The sequence below is a fragment of the Syngnathus typhle genome, linkage group LG14 (assembly GCF_033458585.1).
Source record: "Syngnathus typhle isolate RoL2023-S1 ecotype Sweden linkage group LG14, RoL_Styp_1.0, whole genome shotgun sequence".
In the NCBI taxonomy this organism is placed as follows: domain Eukaryota; kingdom Metazoa; phylum Chordata; class Actinopteri; order Syngnathiformes; family Syngnathidae; genus Syngnathus; species Syngnathus typhle.
The window spans coordinates 9,685,886-9,709,073 of NC_083751.1; the positions used below are offsets into that span (position 1 = coordinate 9,685,886).

General features: G+C 45.9%; 1 protein-coding gene across 2 annotated transcripts in view; it reads right to left on the minus strand.

Moving 5' to 3' along the window:
* Positions 1 to 3,016: 3,016 nt before the first annotated feature.
* Positions 3,017 to 23,188, minus strand: part of prdm5 (PR domain containing 5) — a 45,502-nt gene continuing 25,330 nt past the window's right edge. Inside the window, exons 17-19 of one of the 2 annotated variants that reach the window (XR_009717889.1) lie at positions 21,412 to 21,551; positions 20,725 to 20,817; positions 3,017 to 3,090 (exon numbers count right to left, since the gene is read on the minus strand). The gene's annotated coding sequence lies outside the window, so the exon portion shown is untranslated. The remainder of the gene's footprint in view (positions 3,091 to 20,724; positions 20,818 to 21,411; positions 21,552 to 23,188) is intronic. The other variant, XR_009717888.1, reaches the window with a different exon arrangement.

A 23,188-nucleotide genomic window follows, 5' to 3' on the forward strand; every position in this document is an offset into this window, starting at 1 on the left:
AAATCTTTCCACCCAAAATTGGGTTATTTTGTTAGGTTAAACGAACCCAAATAGTGAATGGGTCCATTCTTGTGTGAACCAACTGATTTTTCAAACCAATACAGCTAACTTTCTGTTCAATTTTGTTGCGTGTGTGTCCTGCTGTGATACGAGTCCACCAAATTTCATGATTGATGAACTTGATAATGGAGCCTAGCGTTGCCAAGGATGAGTTTTAAAAATACAGAGGGAAGAAAAAGAGGGGGAACGATGACATAATGAAGCCGTTTGAATGTTGGCTTCAAGCAGACGGCTCGTACGTCCATGCGCCACTTCAAAAGCTATCCGATTCCAAGACGTTAACATTCGACGTCTTTTACGCATTTGAAACAGCTGGGAAATTAAATGAAGCCTTTATAAGCTCCTTGCACTGCTTTTTCTTTTATTGTATTTTATTCGCTGTAAAATAAAAGCGACCGTGGAGATGTGGTGGTGGACGGTGTTAAATCATCACGCAATGGTAAAGCGGGATAAAAGATGGATGACGGTGCCGGCGGCCTCTGTGGAGTTTGGGCCCGACGTTCTCTGCCAATTAGACCTCGGCAACATAAATCACACTTTAGGGCTTCGTGTCATCAAGCCCACCAAACGCAGATAAAAATACGCCACACGGTCAACCCTCACTAGGTCACAGTTCACCTTCGGCGCCCTGCCGGTTTTGAAGCAATGCGTTTTTATGGTGGGGTTCTCTGGCACACAAAAAAAAAGAAAAAAATGCCCACAAAGCATCGTGTCCGTTTTCAAATTGATTCCACGCAAGAATGTGGAGCAATTTTGGTCGGGTTGAACATTAAGATGTCAGTCTATGCCGGTTGAGCTCATTTCACCCTGGGAGGGGGTAGGGGGGGGACGAGGCTACGCCCCAAATGAAAAGCAATATTTCAACTATTTGGTTCAAGTCGAGTTGCTTCGATCCTCCAGAGTCATGTTTTGGACCAGAAATAATGGTGGGCTTCTTTTCAGGAGGTGGATCAAACGTGAAATATACCCCCCTAAAAAACTCTTTGGAGGTTTCCGAAAGGACGAAAGAGGCGTCCGAGGTGGTAATTGTCGCCGATAGATGAAGGAAACCCGAATCCAACATAAGCGCGACCCCCCACCGGGGGCGAGCCGCCCCTGCCAAGCTCATCTTTTATTACGGCCTCTCTGTTTAATGATGAAACCTTCACACCTCGGCCACCTGCTGGCCACTTGACGTTTTACGGGTAATCCACTCCACCCGGCATCTGCCCTCGCTTCCTCTCCTAACACAAACCTCATTGGGGGAAGTGGGGGGAAAAGAAAAAAAATAGCTTAGGCTTGTGCCAGAAGCGTGTAAACAATTAAAATGTTGATGGATACATCTTTTCAGTCTGTCATCACACAGTAAACAAACTCTCTAATGTCGTTTGAGAAAACAGGAGAAAGGTTTCTGGTCTTGTAGTTAGGTAACTGGCTAACTTGTTGACTTTTCTGTTGCTCAGGTTAAAGGCACAGAGGCAACTTGCTCTCTGACGGTGAAATGGATCGGCCGTTGTTGAGCTAATGTTAGCTAGCAAGCTAGCCCTCATGCAAACATTTGAAACATATCTGTGGCTAAATGTTTTCCGCTAACCAAATGATGGTGTTTCATTTCCTAGTCTGTTCCTTCAGAAGTGGCTACTTGGCCACCAAGCAGTCTTCTGATCTTCTCTCTACAACTATTTATGAAAGCCACTCAATTTAGGTTTCACTGGATTCATTTCATTTTTTGGAAGGAAACAGAACAAAGATATCAATGAAGCTGTCTTTATGTTCTGCATCCAATTTGCCGCCGTATTTAAGAAGTTGCGTCGTGAGACATCTGGCTAGCGTGAGATCAAATTGGAGCGAACAGATCGACAATTTGGCGGCGTGCGACATCAAAAGCAAATGGACGTAATTTGGCCTAAACGGCGACTTTACGATGGCTAATGGCCCCCAAAACAGCCTGTCGGCTCCCATTAGACGGCTTGCCGCCTAACATGAAGCGAGCGGAGCCAGGTTGAAACCTTCCCGCCTTTCGGACGGCGAGTCAAACGCCAAAGAGATGAGCCGCCTCGTTAGCCGGCCCCCGCGTCGGCCCCCGCGTCGGCTAAAGTTACTTCGCAATGACTGATGGATAAAGAAGACCCCCCCTTCCTAACCCGTCGCCCGCCATTGAATCCATACATTGAGCAATTATGCAGAGCCCAAATGGAAAGACCCCTTGTCAACAAAGCAAACATCGAAGCGTCATTTGCACTCCAACATTTTGGTTCTGGTTTTGTTCCACTTAAATCAGTTCCAGATCAGGGGATGAGCGGTTAGCATTGCTACATGCCATCGAGAAGATTTGGAATGTGACGAGCAAAAACGTGAACATGAACTTTGCCGTGTGAATCGTGAGCACCACAGTGTGTGTGTGTGTGTGTGTGCATGCAAAGACAGATGCCTCATTGTCTGTCTGCTTGACCTTGGGCAGCGGGCCGCCAGGCTCTGGCTCGGTGTCGCAGACTTTGCAAACATATTAGTGTAACGTTTGCATAAAATGATAAATAAACAGGTGTGTTTACCTGGCGGAGGTGGCGGGGGGTGGGGGGGTCGTGTGAGAGGGCTACTGTGGCGTCAGAGTGATATGTACGTGTTTGCCTAAAGCATTGGGTGACGGGTCAGGCCGTCACTTTTATTACCACGTCGTCAGACGCCTTCGAGAAAAGAATAAAATCATCGTAGGTTTTTAAGAATACGGTCAAAAAAATTTCATCAGCTGGGTCGGACGTGGTGGCGGTTGGGGAATTGTTTTGAGAGTGCAACGGTGATTTACAAGCTCCTGGGCCAGTGTGGCCGGCCGGCCAATTTGCAGGTGTCAAGCGCCAGTGCGACTTGAACTCAAGCTGCTCAATGGCCCCATTATGAACCAAACACCCCGCCCCCACCCCCCAAAAAAATGCGTGAATAACTGGAAGTGACACCCTTTAAATGCTTCAATTGTGACTTGCCTGGAACGTGTACTTGCCGTGCTCCACATTGTCATCTGTTAGTCGAACCTGCCGAGGTCAGTGGGAGGGGAACCTGTTGGGACAAACAAGTTCTTACATTGCAGGAAAAGTCAGAACTTGTTTTATAATAGCAAGCCTTGTTTTTTTTTAATCATTATCTTTTTTTTTTTTTCTATGTCGCTGCTCTCTATGAACGGCAACAACGTGGAATCGAGGAGGCAAAGTTGATCTAACAATTTTCCATTTTTTCATATGACTTCTTTTTAGTGGAATCATCTTTTTTTCCCCCCCAAAATCTAATTTTTATTTATACCGAAAACATTTTTCCTCAAACGAATCATGGAATCTTTTACCAATATGACTTATAAATTCCATTACTTTATCTAATTTGTTAAAAAGGATATAATTTTTTTAATCTCATGAATGTCAAATGACTCTGATATGTACCACTTTTCTTTCTCAACAGTAATATACTCCTCAGCCCTAGGGGTGTCATCATGGACTTGACAATTTTACGCACAGACGTAAAATGTAATTGATGCCTTTCCTCGCTGATGTCATCAGATTATTGCGGTAGGGGGTTGATGACGACACACATTTTTTCAATTAGGTCCAGCGTGTAACAAAGCCGTTGCGAACACGCGTCCCTTAAACATCACACATGTGCTCTATACGTGTTTGCGTGATTGCTTCCAGGAGGTGGTAATAACCAGAGACAGATGACGTCACGCTAATAAAGACGTTCAGACATACGGGAACGTGCCGACGTCGTTGCCACTGACGACAAGTGACAGGCGCCCGTTGCATTAGCCACCAATCAGCCAATTAGCATCCAAGGCTAAAAGTCATATGTCAACAATGGGGGAACTTCATTTAAGGGGGGCTGGGGCCCTGACCCTGACGGACACCAAAGGTCAGGGTTCAAGCAGGACCATTATCGACCCTGCAAAAGTGGCAGAATGAGATGGTGTGCTTCGGTGTGCGTGTAGGGGCAAGTAGGTCAGTGCCCCACTGCCTCCAACAGATGGCACTGTTAGACCGAAGCTTCTCACGCGGAAAATGCAAACAGTAAATAAGTAAAACGCTTTACAGCACCAAAATGCTCTCAGGCCCACAATTGAAAGACACTCACAGCAAAACTGAAATGCTCTCACACACATGAGTAAAAAACAATATGATGCGTGTTTGCTCAACGTTATTTATGGAGCATGTTTAAAACAACAAAACGCTTTTGAGACTACAAGCTTGAGTTCCTGTTATTCGGCAGAGTAATGTGACAATTAGACACACACACACACACACACACGGTGAGGCACACAAAGACACACAAAAGCTGTTGACGGGTTTGTGCAGATTTGTGCGTGTGTGTAATGAGGCGGCCTCTGCGGCCACGTTTAATTGTTTAGTCATCGTCTCCATGCTCAGTTTGTCACAGTCAATAAAGCCACATTAGACCAGACTATGAGGGGAGTGGGCTTTGTTTTTTTTGGGGGGGCGAGCACCCTTTGCACGGGGGCCAATTTAAAGCATCCCGCCTGAGTCTTCTTTGACTTTCTTAAGAGCAGACGAAAGGGATGGTCGATATCACTTTTTTTAAAAGACAATTATGACAATTTTGTAGGTTAAAAACCTTGCATGATTTGCTGCATTTCATCAAGCTATTTAGACACAGTGTGGGGCTAGCTTATCTTTTAGCTCCGATGCTAATGCTATCATTGCGACTAATGTGCAGGACAACAAGCAACAAAGATTTTATTAGGCTCACATGACTGATGAAAGCGCTTTTTACATGCATGAGTGGAGCACCTGATTGGCCGGAGCGTTTTGTCCTAAACGCCTGTCACTGATAACTGTGACTGAGCGCCATGACTGGCGTGACCGTAGCCAAAACATGTCACAGAGCGCACGATGGCCTCGGAGATAAGATGCGCACGCCTCCCTCTTTTTCGTCTGGGCCTCGACCCCAAGCGGCGCACCCTCACTCAGCATCTGCGGACCACCAAGCGAGAGTATATCTGACCTCGGCCTGACCTGCCCCACCTCGCTGTCGTCAACTCTGACACGCGAACACTCCGACGGTCCAACAGGATAAAACCAGCTCGTCCAAAGCATTTTTTCAGCCACAGTTTTCAAATTAATTTCAGTCTAAATTTAAAAATTATATTTAAACAACAAAAAAGTGTAATTGCACAGCCACTCCAGTAGATGGCAGTGGAACTCTCATTGTCAGACAATCAAATAAACCAGCTGAATTTGCCGAGTCATTATCATTACACCATCAAGGAGAAGGAGATATTTTCAGCACTTTAGATTCATCAATAATTTGAAAAAGAAAATGCTAGACCGAGTGCAGGATGACTGAAAATCAATCGCTTTCCCGCAGGCCCCAAAAATTGTAAAAGATGACGCCTGGTCAGCCCAGTTTAATAGTGGCACTTTGAGAAAATATGGCGTGAAATGCAGCTAAGTGTGGTCATATAACACAGGTGTTTTACGGCACCGTCAGGGGCGATGGCGTTCGGGGACCTTCGGTGTCCGAGACAACGTGCAGTGGAAGGCTGACCTTGCTCCGTGCGTGATGGGGAGGGGACGTTTGCGGTCCGTCCGGGGATCGTAAATCCGCTCAGATTTACAACAATGGCCAGTGAGTCGTTCGGGAAACACTTTTTTAAGACTTTTTGTACACTCCGAGAAAGGTTTGTGCATAAATGCTGAAAAGCTGAAGTGTTTAGCTTCCCAGGTGGTTATGAGGCAAAGTGACGACGGCAAGCCGTGTTTTGGTTTATTGGCTTGTTGATTCCAGCCATCTGCAGACGGCATGGCGGCGCGTTCAAGGACCTCGCCATCATTCTCCAACACAGATCAACATAAAGCATCAGCAGTGACATATGACCTCGCCAACCCACTCACAACCTGTCTGATGAGACATTTAGGAAAAAAAAAAGATTAAGAACATTTGCTCGTGACCTGCATATCACCCTGTGGTGATTTGAATAAACGCTTAATATTGGTGAAATTAACGAGCGAGAATTTAAAAGCTCTTTTGTGCAGATGAAATATTCTAATCTCTCTCAAGTATAAGAAGACAGGCATGTTAAGCGTAATCTTAGCTCAAATAATGACAATGCCTTTTTGGAATTAAACGGCCTGCAGGTTTGGAGAACCTGTTCCATTTTGGTGAGGTTTATAAGCGCAGAGGTTTCCGACTTTTCATACAAAGCCGCTCTGAGTTACTTCAGGGGGTTACGTGAGTTACTTTTTCCACTATTTTGTTTGGTAGTCGCTCTGTTCATGGACGACCTAATTCTTGATTCATACCGCAAACTGTTTGTTGTGAATCAGTCAATTATGTCAGAAAGTAACTTTGGATACTTAGTTACTTTTTTATACATACCTTGCGGGTCAAGATTTGAGTTATGACCAAGTGTAAGATGCCACAAAGTCAAAACAAAATGGACATGGGCAAAATACTAGCTCAAAATATTTTTCTCTAAAAATTTCGGGAAATATGCAACATTTTTCTTACTGGCAAGGAGCTGTTGTAGGCAACAGCTGACAACCAGAATCTCACATGCCGACAGCGGGCCAAACGTTCCCAAGAGAAGCTCCTTCACTTGAACGGGAAATTTGTCAATTTGGGAAACGTAACATAGAGTTCCCGGGGGTGGTGGTGGTGGTGGTGTTGGTGGGGGGCGTAACCGAAAGAGGTCAAAGGTTTTTTTGTGCGCGGCGGTGAATGGAGGCACGATGAAGACAGAGCTGCATTTAAGGGGCCCACAAAGCCCGACGCCTGGAAATAAACAGCTCCCGCGTCCCGTCTCCTTTTGGGGCCGATGGAGTCCATCAAAGAAGATGGTAATGTCGCCACTCAATACGAGCAGACTGAAAGAATGTCACATAATCAACACGGCCCAGGAAAAAACAGACATAAATTGAGCTTTAAATATTTGTAACCCCAGTTACAGCTTTTAATCATGAGTGGCGTTGCCATGCGGGGCCCCTCCCGCTTTGTGTCATTATTTGCAGGGGCTTGTGGGTTAATAAGCTGTGTAGTGAAAGTGTGAATCAATAATGGCGTCTGCGGGACAGTGGGAAGCGCGTCGGAGCGTGAAGTCGCAGCCAGCTCGCTTCCTGCATGGTCAGGTGGTCGACGGGGGCTGCCGGAGCCCCACACCCTCCAACCCCAGCACCGCCAAATATGCACACGAGAAACATCAAAAAAGAAATTCAACATTTCGGTTGAGGCCGGACTCATCCATCACTAGCCCAAAGCTAAGCGTGTGCCGGGTGGGGGGTGCTGTTTGATGTGGAGGGGTCAAAAAGGCACTTTTCCTTTGTTTCTAAGTTTGTACAAACAATGATGAATGGAGGTGCGCCTAATATTTTGGTAGGGGTTATTTGGGGGTAGACACAAACATCAACCCTGAAATCGGGCTCCTCCACCTTGAAACTATCACACCTTCTCGGGCCAATTCGCAGCTGGATATTTTTGGCTTCACCTCTTCACCCTGCGCTTCATTTGTCTACGCCTCCTGGGGGATGGAGGGCGCAATCATTCATCCCACCAATGCAAAAAAACAAAAAAAAACTGGACTGGATTTAGTTGTCCTGCGTGACGCGTTTGACGGGCGCCGTCAGGAAGGCCCGCAACGGCGTTGTCGCCTTTTTGTCTCCCCCGTGTTTTCTCTGCTGTCAGGAGGGAAGTGTGATAAAGTTGCCGATTGTTTTACGCCGGGGGTTACGGGAAGGTCAGATCCGAAATCAATGAGGAAGCGGCTCGGCTCTCCGCTCTATTTCTGCCGAGCGAGAGGGAAAGAGAACGAGGTGGCCTATGATATCGGAAACGGGCAGGGATCGTTAAGGTGACAGATGGAGGAAGGATGAGAGGCGTGTGAAATGTGAAACACAAAAAGCTTGGAATGGAAACACGGTGGCGCTGATAAGCATAATTTTATCTGCCATTGGAAACAATGTTAGTATCAGTTCATATTTTAAAATAGTATAATTAAGATTTTTTTTTGCCAATAGCTTCTGGCAACATTGACTATGTAAACATGCTAGCCCTCAGCTAATGCTAATGGTCACATTAGAAAACATTTGTGCTATATTATTGCTTTACGTAGCTACGTTAGCAGAAACGAATTCCAATCATCCCCAGTTATGACGTCATTGGGAAAAGACCAATATTAGCCTCCATTCTGCTTTGTTAGAATTTCACGAGTTCGGTGCGAACACGATTTCTCAGGCTAAAGAATTTATTTTCTCATGTAACCATTTTGAGAATGCTACTTGCATAACTCCTTTAAGTCCACCCATTCTGCTTAGCATCAAATAAAGGAGCTTACATCGAGCTCGGCACTATATGTCCTCGGTGGTACCACTTAACACTTTTTTTATTCGTGTCCCTAAAGTGTACGTGACTGTATTTATGGCCGTGTGCCAAGATGAAGTTTGAGCCTCCCTGAGCTGTTGTTTTCAGAGACGTTTTATGTCCTCCCGGAGAGCTGTGAAGTCGGAACCGACCCGACTCAACTGCGCTCGTAAATGCCACTCCGTGTCTACATCGGTCCAAGAGGGGGGGAAAAAAAAGACCCGATCACAAAGTCATCATGAGTTCAGTTAAGGAGCGCCAAGGGCCTTTGGTGGAAGTACTCGCGTGCTTAGAGTACCAGGAGGCGTTTATTGAGGGACCTACTCAAAGTTTCTTTCCATACAGAAAGAAGTAGGACGGCTGTGTTTATTTCCGATGACTCTGCAGCGTTGTCTGTCTTAGCGGGAATTACCTAACTGATAATTTGGGTCACAACATGTATTTTAGGGGATGGTGTTAATGGAGACAATTTTTTTTTTCTTGGTCAGACATTTTGATCCATCTCAGGGTGGCAATTGGATCTGCATCTGCTTGAGGGATTTGTTGATTCCTGCTAAGCACATAATTTTAGATTGTTGTTTGTTTTCTTGGCACTACGAACGAACACTGCCAATCTGCAGATGAACTATTGGGCACAACGCACCATTCAAGCGTTTGAAGTGGAACTGGCTTGCGGCGAGCGCAGGCAGCCGATTGGCCTAAGCAAAACATCAATTACTCCAGATTGTTGTCGGAGGCCTTCTTTGGTTTTGGCTGGTGAACACGCGATGTGTTTAGTGCGCTCTGACAGGGTCCAGATCGCCGTAGAATCCGCCAGAAGATTGACGCCGCTCCCAGTGAACTTGGGGATATCCGTGTCCTTGGCGCTGCATCTTTCTTTTTTGGGGGGGGGGGGGGGGGGGGTTAATTGCTTCCCCCCGCCGCTTGTTAAACACATTTCATGAGACGGCTGTGGGATGCCGTGTCATTGCCTGCATCTGTTGCAGGGCGTATCTCATTCTTGTTGATGATTACCAAAAAGCGACGCAAATGTTTTTGTGGCGTGAAACGCGTTCAAAGCGACTTGTCCTCACGGAGACGCAACAAGGACCACACGAGACTTGATGGATATCAAAGAGCCATGTTCATTTTCTGAAATATTGTAGCCCTGAGTCCAAAAAGTCAAATCGGGGCATGTTAGCGTGATTCAAATGTTTATTTGTGACAAGTAAACTGTTGCCAGCCCAAAACCGCAAAAATGTTTTGTACATTCTTACATGGTGTGGAAGGTTTTATGAAATTTCACACCATAAAGGCCTTAACATCTAATAATTTAATTACTCAAAGGCCTTCAAAGTAATTTTTATTTAATGTATATTTAAGGGAGACTTATATTTGTCACAAGTAAAAGATGCCCTGAAATAATTGAAGCATGGCATCCATTTTAGAGAGGAATAGATTTTAAATATTTAATTTTTTATTTGCCTTGAGTGGATGATGCAACGGGCAGATAATTGAGGTATGTTTTGGAGTTTTTTTTTTTCTGTATTACTTTGTAAATGACAGAAAATGGCAAATAGTTGGAGCATGTGCTAGAAAGGAATTTTATTATTTTAATTTTTACATTATTTTTTATACATATTTCTTCTTTTTCTTTTATTTCATTGTATCATCTTATTTTTCTTCAGTGGAGTATGGTATCTATTTAATGTTAAATTTGGCCTTTTCCAGTGGCCCTTCATCGAGACAAATTTGGCCTAGATTTTATTTATTATGTTGATTATAAAGAATATCATCCACAAAATGGCTGCGCTCTCAACCCAAATCCGTGAAAGCATTCAACCCAGATTAGCATACATTTCAGGGATTATTCCCATTTTGGGAATTTAGAGTGATATGTGTTAAAAGTTCAGCGTGGTCATGATTTTTTTAAGAGGGCTGTATAATACGCCTGAAATAAGTTTTTGTTAGATACCATTTGTCAAAAGTTGGTTTCTGTAAGGCAAGTGATCCCCAAAATAACCTCTGACCTCTTTTCTGGGGAGGACTTTCAAAGGTTGGGTGAAAGCACTCTTTGATTAAATGAAGAATTCTTTGACTTGTTTTGTTTTGCAAGTTTTGCAAAAGGTAGTCGCTCACTTGTTATTTTAATCGGTATTCAACGAAGCATTTCTTTGTCACTGTTTGCAAGAGCACGCTAGCTAGCTTGAGCAAGCTGTTTTTTTTCATTCATCGATCTAATTGACAGTAAAGAACCTGCGCACACGCCAGCGCCCTGGAGGAACCCGTAAGCGTTCGTGCCGTTTGGGATGTTCGTCGGAGTTACTGCTGGGCCGTGTTCCCAGAAATAACAAAAGCTTCTTCTTGGAAGATGGCAAGAACGGCACCAGATGCGCGCACGTGAGAGACGGCGGCTTTGTGTTGCCAGATCGCACTTTTTACACTGCACGTCTCCCGCGGCAGCCGATGGACGGACTCTTATTAGGTCAGCTGGAAATGAGCACAATCCCCCCGGGCTGGGATTTATCCCACATCTCTTCCAATTAGCTTGCGCAGAGCTTCGGGAGATAATTGCCGCGGCGGCGGTGCTGAGACAACCTCTGCAACCGCTACATTCCCATCTCATTCCGCACTCCACGAAGGGATCAACATCCCCATCGCTCCTGCTTAATCCAGCTCCGAGCCCCCCTCTCCCCCTCCCGCTCAGAAAACCATCACATCCCGTGAGCTCGCTTCCGCTAAGTACTTACATACGCTAAGCAAGTTTGGTGAAGTTTTGCATGTGTTGTCATTTCATCATCTTTAACGATGGGGCGGGGAGGGATTAGCGACATTGCCTTTTTGATCCGATAATCCTCGGCTCCACTCCAAATCCCAAACTTTTTTTTTTTTTATCGCCTTTCTCTGCTCAGCCACCGATGCAAAATTGACCCTTGAAAACGAGACGGGATTCAGGCAGCGGCGGGGACATGTGTTTGCCACCAAGGCCGAGGTACACAAAAACTGGACGGACTAACAATGAGATTTTCTCATTGTAGCATGAAGCTAACACGCCGGCAGCCATCTTGGGTCGCTAAGCGCGCCTAAATTTCTGATTTCTCTGCAAATTTGCAGGACATCAATGTCACAAGTTCATGGGACAAATAGTCCAATTGAACTTGTGAATGTAGGCCGGTGCTTCTGAAAGTGTTCAGGTCGGCCAGCCGCTCGAATCAGGTGACAGGTGAGGGCGGTAATTCACAGCTCGACGAGAGAGATGAGCCTCGGCCGGCCCGTCGCCGAGGAGATTAAACGGCTTCTACTTTGCGTGGAGATATATCGCCCGGTGGCATTAATCAGCCAGCGAGCAGTCCCAAGGTGCCGTAATTGCATCTGCGCATGAAACTGAGCTGACGGTCCTCCACACACACGCGCACACATACACGCATGCACACACGCACTCATACACTGTAGCAAACAGCATGTCTGGGAAATTCCGCACGTGATCGATGGGCGCATCCTTCACGGCACGGAGAGGAAGAAATATTTACGGCCTTGTAGACGAAACATTTCTTCTCCCAAATTTGCCCTTGAACTAAAATCACACTCGGGTAAACAACTGCCAAATGACATTTTGTTTTTCGTAATGAGGCACGATTAAATTGTTTTGAAATCGATTATGGACTCACCACCAGTCGGGGTGATGTTTGACCATGACAGCTTCCACCATCAGTTAAAAGCTCATCAAGTGTTCCATTGAGGGTTAAGATGGACAAATTCAATTGATGTTTGATTACCTAAAATCACAACAGAGACATTAATTCAATGAAATAATTCAAAAAAGGTTGGTGCCTAAACTGTTGTCCGACTGTGCTGAAATCTTAAAGACGGAACATTTGTGTTGGCTCACATTCCATTGTGTACCTAATGAAGTGGCTGTGGAGTGGAGGCTTCATTGTCCGGTGGATCCATGTCCCACTTCTGCCGTGCGCGACCCCTCCCTCCCTCCATCATCCATCCCACCAGCAGCGCTCGCTCGCTCGCACGGGGCTCGTGGTCGCACACTGGAACTAATTAACTAAACCCGAGCCCGCGCTTTATGTCGACGAGTTCTGCGAGCGGAGAGCGACAGGAACTTAATTACATGCTGCCGCAGCCCAGAATAGCCAGTGAAGGTTTCAACTGCAAAGCGCGTGTGTGCACTTTGCAAGCCACGAGGGGGGATATTACAGTCAAGTCTTGCATTGTGGGCCTTCGCAAAGACTTGAGTGTCAGGACACCAGATTTATGTTTGTCCTCCTTTTTGGTGCATCTACAAGGACTTGACTTTAAGAGGCTTAGGAACATCACAGAAGGACCTTTGCCGCAAGTCAGGGCCTCTGCTGGGCCAAACAATCACAAGTACCAATTTTAAATCGAGACCTCTAAACGATTAACTTAATGTTTTTTTTTTTTTTATATAAATTTGGTCAAAGGTCGTGCGCATTTACTTGGAACACTCATTTAAAATTCTAACCCTGGCTGACAATCCGTAGATTTGATCTGGGAGAGATCCGTTCTTTAGCGAGCGGCACTCGTGGCGACTTTCAGCTGTCAACACAAGAAAACCACGTGGAATTCCCCCGAGCGTGGCTAAATGATGGCCGAGCACTCACCGGTCGGTCTTTGTTGTTTCCCGGTAAAATGACAACATGCATATTTTTGTCAACCGTCTAATTACAGACTAATCATTCAAGTGGGTGTGGCCCCCGTCCCGCATCCACAATGCAGGTTTGTCGGGCAATCCTGCAAACCACACTTATCCACTGTCGCACGCCGCACTCTTTCGAACCCCCCCTCCCTTCCCAGACCAGGCCCGCTGTGTTCTGGCGGGGAGCAAATTGAAGGTTTAAGATCCGCCTTTTGATGGACGGCAACAAAAAACAGGACGTCGCAGCTGGCTAAGCTGCACTTTGACAAATGTATTTCTGCACTACAAAGTCCCGCCGTTGCACGCTGTCCTTCCCACGGTACCGTTCCCAAAAAAAAAAAAATAGTGGGTACGGTTCAACTTGCTTTGTCCAGAAGAGCGTAAATGTTGACGCATGACCCGGTCTGGGCTGCCCCTGTTTCCAATCGTCCTGTCCAAGGCCAAACATCATATCGCCTCATCTACTGTACTGTTTTTTTGGGAATCATTAGAATTTAGTTGTTCATCAAATCTTCTCCGGGTTGTATCAAATTTGGAAGACATTTTCATGTTCGTGTAACTTCAAAATACCACTTTTGGGAAAACATAGCAGGATGTTTTTGCTCAGATTTCCTGGAGGCTTCCCCATCCATGCTTTTATTATTCTTTCTTTTCAACTTGACTTGACGGAAGACGCTCGGGTAATTAAAACCAAACGACGCATTTGCCTCCCAGCTGCTTGCGTTTAATGAAAGCGTCCCGTTCTTCAGCTACCAAAGTTATTTGTCACCACAGAGACAAAAGCAACATTGAATTAGCAATCAGACGTCTTAAAAAAAGAGAAACCCGACTTGTAAATGAGCGTCTGGAGTGCGACGCTGGCGGGACCACATCAAGGAGCGCCACAAGCATCCCTTTTAGGAGCTTCGGAACCAAAAACAACTCACATTTCCAAAGTTGACACTTACGGAAAACATACAAGTCAAGCGTCACCCGATATTCTGCCCCCCCCCCGTGTCATAGGTTCCTCCAGATGGGATTTTTTTTCTGAAACCTTGCGACCTTTTGAAACGTACGTGATCCCGCCGACACCCCCTCCCCGACTGCAAAAGTCAGAGCACAAGCTTGTTTTTGTTGTTGAACGGCTATCCCGCTGTTTTGACTCAGCCCATGAGCTCATTCTTTGACATAAATGAAGTCCATCGGTAAAACATGTTAAGCTACACAAAAGTGTTAAGAAACACAGAGAGAAGCGTGATGAATCGCAGCTGCTAGGTGAAACGGAACGTTTCGGCCAATCGTAAGGAAGATTTTTGTTTTTCAGTTGACCCTCCTGTCATGTTCTGTTCTTGAGATAAGTTTGACCGCAACAGAATAGTGAGGAGCATTTCTAAAATACAGTTTCCTCAAATCGTCGGCAACGCCGCGTTAGTGTCACTTTGTTCCGCGGAGTGCGGCGCTCGAACTCGGACCGTGGGCCTGACCCGCGTCCCCGAGACGCGCAGAGCATATCAACTTCAAGTTTGAGTGCAATGGTCAAACTACTCCCAAGTAATAATGAGGCATTAGAAGAAGAGGTGACTGACTGCAACGAAGTCATTCCGCATGAAGTCAGGACCGACACACACACACACACACACACACACACACACACACACGCACACACACACACACTGGCATGGGCTGATGAGTGTCCGATGACACGAATGCGCAGCAAGGCCGCTTTAGCACTCGATCACGCGCACGCTCGGCAACGCCATAAGACACGCAGCGAGGACGGCATCTTAGACTCGGATTTGGATCACTGTCACATAATGTCAACGCGTTCATCCCTCACCCTTAATGAGGCCATTAGGCTGCAGACCAAACACACCGAACGGGTGGCTCGCTTCTGTTGTTAGAAAGATGGACGTAAAGACATTGAAAAGTGAGCGTGGATACAAGATTGTAATTTGGTCTATTAGTTGTTTCATTAGTTTGTTCATTTGATCCTTTGTTAGGTCTTGAGTTCATCGGTTTACGAGATATCGTCTATTTGCATTTTACTCTTCAGGAATTTACAGAATCGACAGCTAATTGTAACGTCGCATAACGTCGTAGCATACCAACGTAGCATAACTTCGGAGCATGTAATTTTTAAGTTAGTTCGTTCATTTGTTAATTTGATCATTTGTTCGGTTCTGAGTTCATCATTTCACGAGTTAATCTCATCTATTTGCATTTTGCTCTTCAGGAATGGACCCCTACGTAGCATACGTCGTAGCATACCAACATAGCATAACATCGTTGCATACCAACATTGCATAAAGTTGTAGCATATCATACTATAATGTTGCGTAACATCGTAGCGTATAAATGTAGCACAATCCATGGTAACGTCAACATTTTTAACAAGATTTCTTTCTGTGCTCTGCCAACTGAACACTTTTTCCACAACGTTACCACTGCTATGATTCATCTCTCAAAGTGACTCGGAAAAACACCCTGGACGAAGCACAAAGCCCTAAGCTGCAAAACACGTGCAAAAGCCCATAAAGCTGAGTTGGGATCCCAGTCAGGTGGTTTTGTCACTACAGGCAAGAAGAAGAAGAAGTCATTTGATCCACGGCTAATATAAAACATACTGACATCAGCAGCTTTAAACTGGATCCTCTTAAGAGGCACGCTGTGGTCAGACCGTCACGCTGGCTGCCGTTCACGCCTAAAAGCACCTTAACACACTTTCCCCTCCGTGTGTGTGTGCGCGCGTGTGTTAATGAGCGCTACCTTCGGAATGTGTGTGCCCGTGTGCGCCTGTGTGTGCGTGTGTGAGTCGATGCACCCTGGCGGCTCTTTCCGTGTCGTGGCATGTTTTAGAGATTATGGTGACTTTTACTTTTAATGATATAATTTGAATCACATTTCTTCCACAGAAATTCATTTGCAGCACACATTTTCCCTCTCAGAATTCTGGAAAGTCCACAACACGTCTCGAAAGTGTACATCACAATCACAGCACATCGGTCCGCTGATTCGGTTCTGAATCTTGAGCTATTGTCTCATGTTTGCTAATACGACATAATGTCAGGTGATAATAAAATGTTTTGTTTGATTGTTAACGTACGTAAGCTCAACTCTGTGAGCGTTTGCTCCTCGCTGTGTTTTCCTTTTGCATGCACATAAAAGCTGAGCTGACATGTACGGGCGAGTCAGCGGGTGGCCTTGTACGAGATGCCCCCCACCTCACCGTCCCACTTCTGGTCACTCATGAATACATCCCTAATTGAATTCACCGGAGACAAACGAGTGTTAATTGGCAGGATAACGATGACGGCATCCGACTATTCACAGGCCAGCCTGAAGAAAGGTGGGGGGACTCTTGCCCACCGCAGGGCTGTTCTTCACAGCAGGGGAGCCTAAGGGGTGGGGAAGGGGGGGTGGCGGTCCCCCTTGGGGGCTTTTCTACAGTTCTTTGTGCTCTTTCACTTTGCCAGGAAGCAATAAAACAATAAAAAAAAAAAGTCCGACGAGATGAGAATTGAGCGCTCCAGTCCAACGACCCGCTTTTGGCCTCGCTGTGAAGGAGGGCGGTGTGAGGGTGACTGAAGCCGTGCCCAAGCTCAACAAACAAGCCGGGCATTCTCAGACTTCAATTTTTTTAAGATTGGTAGGAAAGGATGCTCACGTAAGCGCTCGGTCGACCGTGAAGGGCGCCGGCCAGTTGATATCGCCGCTGCTCTTTTCGTTTTATTGCGTTCTTTTGCCGGCCCGTCAATAATAAGAGGTGGCGAGCACGCCGCAGCCGCTTCATATTGCGTGATAAATTCTTCATGAGGTAATATGAGAGCAAATGTTCAAACGCTGAAAAAGAACACACGCGGCAAAACAACTGCTGAGCTAGCGAATGCTGATGAAGGGATTGAGAGGAGGAGAAACTTTAGCTTTAGCCAATAGCAGGCAGATTCTGGAGTGGGAAATGGCAGTAAGAAAAAAAATTCAAACATGATTATTGTGCAATAAAATGCAAAAACATGCTAATAGAACCACAGCGTGTGATTTTCGACGCCAACAAACCAGGAAGGAATGCACACTTATGTTTTAAGTACGATTTTCAACGGGTAGGCATGCTAGCTTGGCTCCACAAAATATTCTGTGGGTCTTGAAAAGTCAGTCAAAACGTTTTGGCTTGTTAAACCCCCAAATTTTCCAAATACTTTTAGTATGGGAAAGCTCTGAGAATTTCTTTGGCTTCCGAAGAGATGAAGCAAGTGAAAAGTTGAACTGTCGGGTTTTGGCCGTCCTTTGGCGGCACTTTATCAGCCACAGCATGAGCCCAAACTAATGTTTCCGCTCACCTCCATCTCCCGCCGCCTTCCTGGCTGGCATCCCTTCCCAACGTATACATCACAGGTGCGCGCTGACCATAAAGAGGATTTAACCTCCATGAAAGAATGTTGTGGAGGTGAAGTGGAAGGCCAGGTAACGCTTGACTGGGCTGACGGTGCTAAAAGCCGCCCCGAAAACACGGGAATGGTTTTCGCGGCTGACGGACGGATGGCCCTCGGCACTGACGCAACCTTATTGCATAAGGTGGTTGCGTAAAATACTACAACACGGTCTCTCCCGGATTGTGATTTTGGTACCGCTCGATTGTTGCAGCTGTCTTTTTTGGGTCTGGATTTATGGAGCCAAAGACATGAGTCGAGGCTCAAAAGCAAGCACCAAAGCCACGTCGACGTTTGAAATTTTCCACTTTCCCCTCAGAATTATTTCATACAATTCAATCAAGCCCGTCTGGCTCGGCTACTTCCCTGAGTCAAATTTTTGTAAACATGTCACAAAGCATCGAGCAGAATCGGCGGCCATTCGGCGGCTGGCGCTGGCGAGGCGGACGTTCAACAAATTGTCTTGAAATGATTAAGAAGTCAGGTGACGTTTCACGCGTCCGTCCGACCGGCCGACTTGTGAAGTCACGTCTGCGGCCGTGGAAAAAAAAAAAAAAGCCAAAAAGCATACTGGGCACTTTGTGTGATTTGTGGTGCCTGGGAGGCAAAGTGAAAGTTGCGGTGCCGTCCATGCGGAAATTGTGAAAGCGAAACGCTCCCCTCAAGGAGCGCTGATTATGTGTTGGAAGTTGGAAAGTTCCACAAAAATGTTTTACCCAATCATCACATCTTGGGTCAAGCTTGATATGGGCGCTTGAGTTTCTTCTTGCTCTATCATGAATCTCCCTCGTGGGAGTTCCAGAAAGCCGTGAGGAGCAAATGAAGGAAGACAAAGTATTGAGGTTGCGCTCTCCAAGAAAGATGGGTTGGGCATTGTGGTTGGAAGGGGGCGGGGGGGAAGAACAGTTCCCAATTGCTTCTGGAACCTTCCGTGGCAAACTTGCACACTTTACATTGGTTTGTGTCTTCCTGTGCTACAAATATCTCCAACAGAAGCCCTCATCAAAAACTTCTGGAAAAATGCTTCTGGAACGTTCCATATTTAAATGCTGGGGGGGTAATGGGGGGGTGCTTCCCATCTCACAAGAAAAGTGCGGCGATGTATCCCGGGAGTTACATCGCCTACTGTGTAATTACCAGACGGGTGAAGCGACTTTAGACCTCACACACACACACACATGCACACACACACAATACCAATGTCAAACGACAGAGGCAAACACAAGCTCTTCTCGGGCGATGACAAATGGCGTGTAGAAAGCAGATGGTTCCCCCAAAGGCCGATGAATCACATTGCATGTTATATTCATTAATGTGTCAATCGTACAATGAATTTTCATTCTGGGCTCGTAAATATCATCGGCAATAAATTATGCTTGAAATGAACTCGTGTAAGACAAACATGGGCGAGAGCCCCCCCCCCACACACACACACATCCCCACCACCATATATTCAAGTTGAACTCAAGTGAAACATGTTGTCGGAGTAAACGTAAAATCACGGGAGTATTTGTACTCGGATAGCTCCATTCCTGCAGCCAGCGCTGGCATTCACGAGCGTCCAGATGTTGGTCTGCGGGATACACGATCCGGCGCTTATTAAAGTGAGCTTATGTGTAATTAAGCCTCCCGATGGCTTTTGGGCCGACGGCTCATTTTTAAGCCCTCTCGCTCCGGCTGTCGCCCTCCTGGTGACGAGCGAGGCGTAAAAGCTTTTATCGGGTGGCGGCGGGAAAAAATGACAGGCTGTTGAAAAGCGAGCGGCGGCGGCGGCCGTGGGGAGGCCGTGCCCCCCCTGACACGACCTGGTTATTCCTAAACTGTCCTCAATTTACCCCGGAGACAAGTGGGGGGAAATCATGGCACAGTGAAGGTACTCTCATGCCTGTGGGCAAGGAGAGGCACGTTCACAAGAAACCTGCTGCAAGCCACAACTCACATCCAGACGCTCACACGCAAATGAGCCGGCCTTCTGACTCCCTAAAAAATGTAAAAATTCCTTAGAGCATTTTCTATTCGGGCTCCAAAGCTTTGGAATGCCCTACCAATGGATATTAGGACTGCTACCTCAGTAGAAACATTTAAGACACGTTTAAAGACACATTTCTATGACATGGCCTTTAACTAACCTGTAGTGGCCGATTCGGCTGGAGTTTGTTTTCTCTCCCTCTCCACCCCCTCCCTTCCCCCTCCCCGGCCGGGGAGGTGGTTAGGTGGCACCCATGCTGACAGCGGCTATCTGGATTCTCGTGGGCCAATTCAGGATGGGGGAACTGCAGCTCAACCTACTCGAAGACATTGCCAGGACAATTGAGGGCTCCTTCAGCAGCCCTCTGCTCTGACATGGACATCCACTTTTTATTTCATTGATTTTCATGTTGTATCATTTGTGCCCTCTCTGCATCCATTTCAACCTGGTGATCCTGAAAGGGGGATCCTTCCATCTGTGGTCCCTTCTCAAGGTTTCTCATTTTCCCCCGGTAGGGGTGTTTAAGTTTTTCCTTGCCCTTTTGGGAGCTTAAGATCAGGGGATGCTTTGAGAATAATTGTCAATTTCTGTCTATGTGAAGCCCTTTGAGACTGCTTGTGATTTAGGGCTATACACATAAACTTGACTTGACTTTTTTTTACAATGCCTCTCTTGCTTCCATATTAATTTCATTCAGCCTTTCAGCCTTCACACACAGAAAGTTACTGAGAAGTCACTTGGGTATTGTTTTAAACGCTGACGAAAATTGCATAATACGCCTCCCTGAACGTCCTTTACGTCATAAAATGAACTTGGTGATTTTGGTTCCCACGAACTCAACAAGCGGCTGCACCTGCCGCAACGAACCTTTCTTTTTTCTTCAGCGCTTTCATCAGTGCAACACCACAATTGGCCTGATAAGTGCAGCATTTTCTGCCATTCTGTTTACAATCAAGCTGCTGCTGCCGCCGCTCCGGGGAGACGAGAGCAACTGTGAACAATCGGACTGTAAACAGGCAAAGCACTTTTGCCAGACCGCAAAACAACAGCACAAACAATTTCAAGGTTGCTCTTGTCCTAAAATGTGTTCAATCATTTAAATTGTTTCACTTCTATTCATTTGATTTATCTATTACACCGGTGAAGGTAAGTGGTTTGGAAAATGAAGAATGAAAATTATTATAATCTCAACCCATTTCATAAGTAGTTCATTTTTTTTGTAATTAGTAAAGCAAATAATCGAGCCACGGCATGAGTGTTCCGGCAATGTGCATGAGAAAATCAGACTAGTGTAGGAGACTAAGTGGGCCGCGTACCTGTGCTCCTCTCGCAGGAAGTGTCCACCATGTGGCTCGGGCGACAGGTTCCATGTTGCACTTTGGTCCCAATTAGCTGCCACCGTCCAAACACTAAAAAAAAAACACAACAAAAAAAACACATGAGAAGCAAAAAATTGAACAGGCTCCAATCCAGCCACTTTTTTTCCAATATGCAGTTTATTTTTACAATCTCCAGCTGGACTTGGGTTGCAAGTGTGTGGAAGCAATCAGCAAACACACAAAGGGGGTGGGCGGAGGGTTGTGTGGTGTGGGGGGGTTCAGGGAGGGTGCGAGAGCTAATGTTCACAGCTTCGTATGTCACTAAAGCCTGAGGGATAAAGTGCAGAAATACATCGCAGCTCACGTGTGACAACTGCCTGCAGAAGCAAAGTCACATTTTGTCCTTGGCTTGGCTACTTCGATAGGTTGCCTCTTTAAGACTTTTTTTAACTAAAAACATTGCTACAAATTTCTATAGTAACCATTTTTATAAAAAGTTATTTAAACCGATTTTATAAAAGCAAAGGTTTTACTGCCTTGCCCGTAGTAGTGAAACTCTTCGTTTGTTTCAATATGAATGCATTATACTGCCCCTGGTGGCCAGTAAATGAATTACCATTTTCTAGCTCAATTAATTTTAGAGTCTTTAAACTGGACATCAAGGACATTGAATAATCTCCGCACCGCCACAACTCCCCCCGTGACTCCTCCCCCTCCCGATCTGATGGATGTCCACCGTCTGCCCCGGGTGGCCCCGCGCTTTCATCATCGGCCGAGACGGAGCATCGCGTGGCTTCCCGGTGCCGTCCTGTACTGCCGTGCCACTGGAGATAGCGGGAGGGGAAAAAAATTTGTTCACGCTTCTTCACAGGTCATACATCAGCATTAGAGCGTCTGACGCCAGGAAGCAGCAAGGCATGTTGGGAATATGACACCATTTTGACGGATGGGGCCCTTCGATTGGCGGGCGTGTTATCCCGGGGATATTATTTCACGAGATGTCTCACGTTGATGAAGTCATGATAGAAATGTAAGGGGCAGTCCGGGGTGGGCCGACATTGACGACAGAATTGTCTGTGTCCTGCATACTTCATAATTGTGGCATCCTCACAAGCCTGCCGGACCGACAAAGCAATAACAATCGGCCTCAACTCCACCTGTTGAAACACGATTGGGCACAAAAAGCAAAAACGTAACAATTTCCTCCCTGCTGCGTTTGGTTGTCGAGGTAGGGTGGGGTTGTTTATTTGCCGAAGCCGACAAAGCTCCCGGCCAGCTCTAATTAGCGCCGTTTGAAATGAGGCTATTAAAACCAATGACCTTCATTAAAGAGGTATTAAGGGACAGATGCCTTCACGAGGGTGGGGGGGAGCTCTCTTGAATAAACAGCTGGGATTACAAACAGAGAGCGCCAGCAGGATTACAAACACCTGGACTCGGCAAACATTCTTAATCATGGATGAAATTCATTTATATGTTGCAATAATTGGCTGTAATTGTTTCTTTGAAGAGCCTTGTGCATCTGGCTGGCATGTGCTTCAAGGACTTACTCCAAGTTTGGGGGATTCCACAGGGTTCCTATTCGAGTACACTGAGAATAAAACCATAATTCAAACCATCTTATTTTTAAAAAATTACTCTACACTGGTGTCTTGAGGTACAAGGGACAAGACTTATGAGTGTTTAGTGATATATTTTTCGTTTTGAGACATGGGCAAAATTTTGATTTAGTTCTAATATTTTATGTTGATCGAAGTCAATGAAGTTTTGCCTTCGTCATTGTGTTAAAAAAATTCCCACTTTTTACATTTTGGATTTCTTCCCTACCATTTCCTTTCCTTGATTACCGTATTTTCCGGACTATAAGGCGCACCGGACTATAAGGCGCACCCTTAATGCATCATGTCAGATTTTTCATCCAAATCAAATCATTCTCCATTTTATCTTTTTTATTTCAACTTCAGACGCAACAAATTACTTTATAATCACAAAATAATGATCCATAGTCTTTTTGATTCATATTTCAGTCTTCAGCGGGCCACTTATGATTGATTTCATGACACAATGCTTCGGGCCAGTTTAAATTTAGGAATTTGGTCCATATATAAGGCGCACTGGACTATAAGGCGCACTGTCGGCTTTTCAGAAAATTTTAGGTTTTTAGGTGCCCCTTATAGTCCGCAAAATACGGAACTTTCTTCCCTTTCGATCATCCATCTTGAGTATGACACTTGTTCCCTTTTAGCATGAAGTCTAGCAATATAGGGTCTTCAAAACGTATGTCCTGGATTTGTGAGCTTTCAAATGTGTGAGCACCCTGCTTCCAGCAGCTTGCCTCCACGTGTACCCCAGCCTGCCTGCTCAGAGGTGTTCCGAGCCGGACACGTGATTCTTTTTAGGAATTCAAGCAGACTACGTTTAATCCAGCTGGGCTTCCACTTTTTTTTTGCGTGGGCCCGCG